This window comes from Xenopus laevis, chromosome 1S (assembly GCF_017654675.1).
Source record: "Xenopus laevis strain J_2021 chromosome 1S, Xenopus_laevis_v10.1, whole genome shotgun sequence".
In the NCBI taxonomy this organism is placed as follows: domain Eukaryota; kingdom Metazoa; phylum Chordata; class Amphibia; order Anura; family Pipidae; genus Xenopus; species Xenopus laevis.
This window is the reverse complement of record NC_054372.1, coordinates 130282757-130291935: the sequence shown is the minus strand read 5'-3', so window position 1 is coordinate 130291935 and position 9179 is coordinate 130282757.

The following is a 9179-nucleotide window of genomic DNA, read 5'->3' as shown; positions in this document are numbered from 1 at the left end:
TGCAGATTGCACAAGTCTGTGCCAATGTTTTACACGTAATAAATACAGTGAACACGACAAAATAAATCACACAAAACATTTGGCAGGCACTAACGCCAAATTACAGTTCAAGTGGAGGAACAGAGTGCAGCTTTTGTGGACAAGCCCTGCAACATGCAGTACTGATTTGGGTTTAGCCAAATCATTTGAATCATTTCATATTTTGGGTGTCTTGTAAATTAGTTGCTGCATTGCAAACAGCCCACAAAATATTAGGATGCTGCCCAGCAATTCGCAGCCTAGATACTATCCCCATAGAATTAGCTTTTCTGTGTGCCTCTGTGGCCTTAGTTCAACTTTATCCCTTGGGAATAGGGTTGCCCAGTGGCGTAACTAGATGTTGCTGGGCCCCACAGCAAATTAATTTTAGGGCCCCCAACATATCCAGCATTTGTCCTGTTTTACCAATATATGTTCAAATTGCTCATCAATGAGAGCCTCATGGGGCCCCCTGTACCTACTGGGCCCCCCTGCAGCCGCAGGGTCTGCTTCCTCTGTAGTTACGCCCCTGGGGTTGCCACTTTTTTGGAAAAAAATACCAGCCTTCCTATATATTTAGATTTTTTCCCTATTAATAACATTGGGGTAATGTATAATTTTTACTGGTCAGGCTGGTAAAATACTGGCCAGGTGGCAACCCAACTTGGGAATGAACCCTTAAAAGAACAGTAACACCAACAAATTAAAGTGTTATAAAAGAAAGACAATATGATGTACTTGTGCCCTGAACTGTTAAAACTGGTGTGTTTGCTTCAGAAAAAACAACTATAGTTTATAAAAACAAGCTGCTGTGTAGCCATGGGGGCAGCCATTCAAGCACATGTGACATGTAGATAACAGATAAGTTCTGAAGAATTGTATACTACAGAGTTTAACTGATATCTGCTGTGTATCCTGTGCCTTTTCTCATTTTTAAGCTCTGAATGGCTGCCCCCATGGCTACACAGCAGCTTGTTTATATAAACTATAGTTGTGTTTCTGAAGCAAACACCCCCGTTTTACCAGTGCAGCTCAACAGTACATTATATTTAAATAGTTTAGGGCACTTTCATTTTTGGTGTTACAGCTCCTTTAAACATGCTCAGGCTAAAATTGAACCTGGAGCTGCCAATTCTCCCCATTTACTCCCACACAGGCAGCGTCAGTGGCATTGCCCTTAATCCACACAAGATCAGTTCAGTGCTATCGGAGGCAAATATGGTGAGGTAGAGGCAGCTAAGAGGCATCTCACTCTCCATGAGGCTCTAAAAGAGTTACCTAACATTTAAATGGAATCTAAAGGGGGTCACAGCAGGGCATGGTAAGGAGGGGGTCCCCAAACTGACACGCCTGGACTAAGTTTTGTGGTGAAAGGCTGAAAATGTGCTTTGTAGACAAAGGCGGTCATATGAAACCACTCAGATCAGCAGATCTGCCGTGGAAGGAGTGGGGGGAGACACAAAAGGTGTGGATTCCGGGCTTAGAATAACCCATAAATGCACAGGACAAGGGCCAGAAGAGAAGAGAACAATCTTGCTAATTGCTTTTGTTCCTTCATTTTTATACAGTGTTATTCTTTCATACAATGTCAGTCCAAACATTTGATCTGGTAACTTTTACATATAAGGTGATACGTTGCTCTGCTTGCAGCCCTCCAGCTGCTAACTGCAGCACTTGACAAGCCAACCAATCAAAGTAGGATATATTGAAAAAAAAGGTGTATATATAAGTACCAGATGATAAGAAAGGAATACAGGTAAAATGAAATACAAATGACAATATATTATACAGGTATGGGATCAGTTATCTGGAAACCCATTATCCATAAAGCTCCAAATTATACAAAGGGTGTCTCCCATAGACTCCATTTTGTCCAATTAATCCATTTTTTTTAAATGATTTCCTTTTTCTCTATAATAATAAAACATTAACTTGTACATGATCCACACTAGATATAAGTAATCCTAATTGGAAGCAGAACCAGGCTATTGGGTTTATTTAATGTTTATATGACTTTTTATTAGATTTAAAGCAGAATTCAACCCCTTATTTAAAAAAAAACCCTACCGCCTACCTTACATAGACCCCCCTCCTTCCCAGCCTAACTGGTACCCCAAGTAAATGCCCCTAACTTTTTACTTAACCCTCAGTGCAGATTCAGGGCATCTGAGTTCACGGCAGCCATCTTTGGGTCTTCTTCTGGCAATTCGGCAATTTCAGAGCATGCACAGTTGTTCGAGACCAGCAGACTGCTCCAACTGCACATGCACCAATATGGCACTTACTTCCTGAAGAGAAGAAGATGGCTGCCGTGAACTCCGATATGCCCTGAATCTGCACCGAGGGGTAAGTAAAAAGTTAGGAACATTTTCTCTGGGTAGCAGCTAGGCTGGGGGGAGGGGAGGAGGGTTCATGTAGGGTAGGGTTTTTTTAATAAGGGGTTGAATTCTCCTTTAAGGTATGAAGATCCAAGTTATGGAAAGATTTGTTATCCGAAAGCCCCAGCCCCCCCGAGCATTCTGGATAACAGGTCCCACACCTGTATGAAACCAGGACAGAATGTCTAACTACATGTCTTGCAACGTCCTCCTATTATTATAACCTATCTGCCATTTCCAAGCTGCATCTCCTGGGCTGGAGCTGGGGTTCAGCAGTATCTGGAGGCTACAGGTTGGATATTAATCAGAACATTTATATCCCACACAGTTACCCCAATGTAATCCTCTCCCTTCCTGGACATCCCAACAACCCCCAGCCGTAGACTTGGCACTGTGCCTTTCCTTCCTCCACATCCCCAGAATAATGTCTCAGCATAATACGTGAGCATGTGCTGCTGAGCTTGCAATTCTCCTCCACCCCCTTCTTCCTCGTTACCCCATTTCCTGTGACATCCCCCCCCCCTTCTACTTTCATGCCCGTCTTGGTTTGCAACTCCTCCTTTTCCCTTCTCGGTCCCTTTGTCTATCTTTCTGTCGTCTTTACTGGGATAGAGCAGCATAAATCAGGCAAGTGCCAAGCCTTCGGACCTCCTTATTGGGATAATTCCGCGAAGAAGGCCGCCTCGAGGACACAAGTAAAAGGCGGGCGGGAGGAAGTTGATCAGCTGACCATTTACCTGACTTGGCGGTGGCGCAGTTGTAGCGGCATCTAGTCCGCTGACAGACATTTTGTCAGTTTCCCTGTATGAACTTTTTCACACTTACGCACAATCGATGCCATCGCCTGAAAGTACATAACATAGACATATGTGTGTCCAGCAATGTGTCTGCTGCGTCAGGTTTAAGCAGATATTTTGTAACAGATAAATAATTATTCTGATTCTTTGTGCATCTGTTTTTTTTCTGTTCGTCAAGGAGAATAGTACAATCCAAACCATCTGAAAACGCTTTGCTATGGCTATATCAAGATACACAGTGATGTAGTGTAATTTTAGTACAATAAACCAATGACAATTTATGAAGAAGGGTTACAGGGTTGACAGCTGGATTAGAGGTATTGTTCAAGACTAGAGATCAGTGTCGGACTCACCGGGATACCAGGAAAACTCCCGGTGGGCCTAGGTGTCAGTGGGCCCTTTTACTTTTAACTATGTGGCCAATTTCATGGTCATTCCTTATTTCTTTATGGGGAAAATGTAATAATGGAAGAATAGACTAAGTAAATATAAAAGATTAGGAGATTAAAGAGGGTGAGTGAGCAGGGGCGATCCTGGCCCCTCCACCGCCTGAGGCAGCAGCAGTTGCTGAAGTGTAAAATTTCATTTCTCACCTTCTAATAAAGCAGCTCTGGGAGGGGGGGGTTAACTGTTTTAAATTGATACATTTAGTTGATACATGTGTTATCTTTAGCCCTACCTAACAGAACTGAGTTTCATAAAAGGCAGCTGTTAAAAATTGATACAATAGTTGCTAATATTCTAAAGATACTGACAAGATATGTATCAATTGATTGTATCAACTAAATGTAGCAAATTGTACCAGTTCAGAATGCTCCTGAATCACTGAGCTGCCACACTGAAACCCCAGAGGCACAAACATTAAACTTTAAAAGGGAACTCCACAAACATAATTTAAGCTTTTTTGAAAAGTAAACATAATTTCAAGCAGCTTTGCAATATACATTAATTAAAAAATATGCAGACTTTTCATGGTTTTTAATGGTTTCTGACAGTTCCCTAAGCCTAGCCCCCCACTCTTCTGCGGATATTTCTGACTACTTTGCTGAGCTGGCTGACTATTGTTACTTTGTATCAGCCTGTCCTCAGCCTGCATCCTCCAAATACCACAATTCCCTGCACACGTGATTTCAATAAGGATAGGAAAATCACAGTGCAATGCACTGTGGGTTATGTAGTTCCTGCATGCTGTTGAACAACCCCTTTAATAAAATATTATAAACGACAGGAGGGCCAAACCACAAGGAAAAAAACAAAATTGGTTGTCTGAAAGTAATATGGTGTTCCTTTAGATACTCCTTTACCCAGTGATGTAACTAGAGGGGGACGGGCCCTGGCACGGTGAAGCGCTTCCTAGCCCCCCGCCCCCCTCCTTACACCCAGAACCGCCCGGGAATCGTGGCGCGTGAGCTGCCGGGGGTGCCCTGAGGGGGTGCGGGCCCTGGCCCAATTGCACCCCCTGCTCCCCCGGTAGTTACGGCACTGCCTTTACCAAGGTGTCACTTAAGGGTAAAATAAAAGTTAAAAACATCACAGGGGTATTATAGACATTATGTCTTCTGTTATATAGTAAATGCCTCAGCTGACCCCACTGTTTTTAGAAAGTTTAGTTTAAGTTTGCCTTTGTGGTCCAATATTTAGTCAGGACTGTCCTTAACTCATTACAAAATAATATTAACTTGCTTTTATGCTGAATTCCCACAGCCAGTGGTGTGAATGTTTATCAGGGGACCAGCTCCACAGTCCTGAATCCTATGTGTAAACTCTGTTATCAGCAGTACCAAAACACTTTAATACATGGATGTGGGTAGTCAAAATTGCCTCCACTTTAATTCATAAAAACTATATTTTCAGTTTGACCTCCATGACCAAAGGAAATCACTGTTTAGTCCTAAACACTTGCTACGTCACATTGAGTTATGCAGCTTTGGACTTTTGTCTACATGCTGAATCTTCCCTTGTAACTTAGAAGACCAAGTGCACAGATTAATTAATTCAGTGTGACTGGGGAGCAAGGAGCCACAGAAAGCAATTGTCAGTCTTACAAACAACAATATATTCCAGTAAGACACTAGAACACACTTGCTTGGGCTTGTAAGCTTTGATACTCTGTGGTCATAAGTTCACATGCTGCAGTGAGATCATCAGTTATTGGGATCTACAATCAAACTGGGAAACCTCCATACAAGATACCATCATCTCTTGCCTTTGATGTATGTAGTCCTTTTGCTATGGATTTAATATGATCAATATGGTTTCTGACTTTTTAGAAAATGTTTTCCTGTCATATGTTTTTCCACAGCTGCACAGTATTTACTAGGAAAGTCCAGCTGTTCTTTGTTGGATACGGATTGTACTATAGCTTGTTGTCAGTGATGTTACTCGTCTGTAGCAATCCCACCCAGTCAATGATACTCACATCCTAGGGCTTCTTTTGCATTCTCTAGATCAGTTATTCATAAACTGGGTCGGCATATTTCTTAGGGTAGGCAATTCTCTTTTTAAAATAAAAGGGTTTATTTATGGCTACTTGTACTGCAGAGAAAGGAGCACAAAAGGGTGCAGAAACATAGTAGGAAGGCAAGAGCATAAAAGGCAGATCTATTTAATGATTATGTGTCCATTTTGCACATTGCCTTCCAGTTCATTTACAAACCCTAGTAATTTACTGCATATGCATTACTGATACAAGACTAGCTGATTATGTCTAATTTCTCTCTTGGCTAAGTCATTTACTTAAACATGCTTTGTGATCTCCTCTAATGAAAGAAGGGAATAAACAGGACTACAAAGCTATACGGGATGTATGTGGTCCACTGATCCCAGTCTTTTCAAGGGGTCTTGAAACTATTCTACAAATATCCCAACACCAATATTGAGGTTCAAATAGATATATATATTTTCTTGCTCGATTCTCTATAATGTAAAGCTTTATAGCGGTTAATAGCCGCTCACCATTGGTAGTAGTTGGCTCGGGTGCACCTGCCCCGAGCCCTGCTCTTATTACACATTCCTCCACACTTTATTCCCAATGCTTATTTTCATACATAGGTAAATACAAAGGATCAGCTTACCCTCTCCACAGGGTAACCCGGTTGCTGCCGCCCCGAGTCTGCCGCTAAGGGAGACGTTTTCACAATGCACATCCAAGACGTTGCAGCACACTCCAAAGTCAAAAGATCGCTCAAGTTCGTTTTCAGTTTAAGATCAACCTTTATTAATTATATCAGTTTAAAACGAAATGCTAGCTCATGGTCTGACGCATTTCGTAACTATGTACATCATCAGAGGGGTCCACCCACTTCTTTGCACAGCATCATTTTACAAATACAGTCTGATACATAACCCATTAAGGTCATGGTTAATGGACTGTTTGCCTTTGATGTGAAGAAGAGTGTAGCAGCATTTTCTAAAATGCCAATCCTGCCCCCCCCAAGATAGTTTAAGAGGTAAACCGGCAGAATATGGGTTCATGTTGCACTACAGGTGGCCACATTCAAAGGCACCTGGGCTATGCCATGGCTATAGCACCCTAAATAAATGTACACACAGAATCCACCTCCTCAATCATCTCTTGGAGGAATAACATGTTATTCAAGGAAACAACAGAATTGTATACAGTTGGCAACCATTTAAAAATGACAACAGCTATAGGGTCAAAAATGATTGCTAAAGAGACACAGACAACTGTTTACACTGCATAGGCTATAAAGCCACATTGACAGGACTAACTAATACTTTGAAAAGTAGCAAATCAAAATTAGCACAGTCGTCAAATGCATGAACTTGTGCAGTAATTGAAATGTATTAAAAGGACATACTCTGTTATATTTTATATAGGCATGGGATCCCTTATCCAAAAACCAGTTATCCTGAAAGATCCAAATAATTTATTATTAATGGATGACCATTTTAAACAAATAATTGTAATTTTTAAAAATAATTATGTTCTTCTCCAAACTCATAAAACAGTGCATTGGACTTAATCCTTACTTAACTGCATGAATCCAAATTGGTGGCAAAAAAAAATTCTATAGGGTTTAATTACTTGATATTTAGCAGACTTAAGGTATGGTGATCCATTTTTTTTCTGGTAAAGTGAAAACAACTGAACTGAAAAAAAGTGTTGGTGTAAAACTCTTAAGGGTGGTGGCACACATAGCGTTCCTGGGAGATTAGTCGGCCAGCGACAAATCTTCTCTTCATTGGGGTACGATTGACATTCTAGCCGGTGGGAAGGCATTTCGGGGAGATTAGTAGCCCAAAGAAGAGGAAATTTGTCGCTGGGCAACTAATCTTCCCAGAATGCTATTTGTGCCACCACCCGTAATGAAACTCAGGGATTCTGCTCAGCAGAGCCAAAGATAAGAAATGTATCAACAAAATGTATCACATTAGAACAGTTACAAAGTCAGTAACCCCACCCCGGAGTTGCTACAGAGAGACGGCAAATGATAGGAACCAGTATGGCAAATGTTGGTAATTGTCTCAGTATCTGTTACATATAATTGCTTTGTGGTTCTGCTTAAAAAAATGTCACTAATCCCAACTCTGAACTGTGATGGACATGGGAAACATCATACCAACAGGTGACACTGGGCTGGGGTTGGTGGAGGGGCTACAAAAGAACTGCACAACACTTGTTAGTGATACTAACATGATTCTAAGGGGCAAATTTACTAAAGGGCGAAGTGGCTAACGCTAGCGAAAATTCGTCAGCGTGACGTCATTTAACCGATTTATTAACGGGCGCTGGCATAAATTCACTAGCACAGTGGACACCAGGCGAAGTTGCGCTATGGCGAAGGGACGTAACTACTCTAATTCACTAACTTGTGGATTTTACTGAACGTTACCTCTTGTGTCAGACTTGCCTTCGCCACCTCAGACCATGCGAAGTGCAATAGAGTAGATAGGGCTTGTTTCAAAAAAAGTTGAAATTTTTTGTAAGTTCCAAAAAACACTGGCGTCTTTTAGTTTTTTTAGGGTGATAGGCTGAAAAAGATCGTAATTTTTTTGGGGGTACCCACCTTCCCCCTATATTTCCTAACATATGGCACCTAAACTATACAGTATGCACATGTATAGGGCAAAATAACAACTCTTTTATTTAATGAAGCTTTCCTAGGCTTGTGTAGTGTAATGTATTTGTTGCTACATATACAGTACGTCCATTCAACTTTAACTTGGCGCCATATGCAAATTAGGCATCACTAGTGTAACTTCGATTTGCTTGACGAATTAACGCTAGTGCAACTTCTCCACCTTTCTCCTCCCTGAGCGCAATTTCAGATTTTAGTGAATTAGCGCCGCACTGGCGAAGCCAACACTGGCGAAGCCAACACTGGCGCAACTTCGGAGGTAAGTAAATTTGCCCCTAAAAATTTATAGCAGCAAATAAGTATCACTTTAAGTTCAGGGCATTTAGTAGTAATACCACTTTTGCAAATAATAACATTGATTATTTGCTTTTTATTCCCCTTAGTTTAATGAACTGACAATTTTTATATCATGGATAACTGGACAATCATACTAAATAGCATAAAAAAATATTAACAGTGAAAAAAAAAATTAAAAGTGATAATGGTCCTTTATTGAATTTGTGAATGGAACCACAAAAAGAGCAAGGTAATTTCTAACCAATTTCTATGAGACACCAATTAGCAAGCAGTCTGCTTTAACAAACAGTTAACTAAGTAGAGAAACATGGTAAAAAAAAATATGCAAACATTTCTTAATTGAGTTGATTAATGTTTCTTTTCTGTAATGAAATAAAACCTAGCAGTAGATGAGAACTAATGGTGGCCATAGACGCAAATATCCGCTCGTTTGGCGATCTTTCCCCGATATGCCATTAACGAGCATGGCTATATCGGGGGTAATCTGATTGTTCGGCCGTATGGCCGTATGACGAAAGCTGTCGGCACAGTCCACACACAATCCGAAAATCATACAAATCATTGATTCGTACGATAGGATCTGTGTG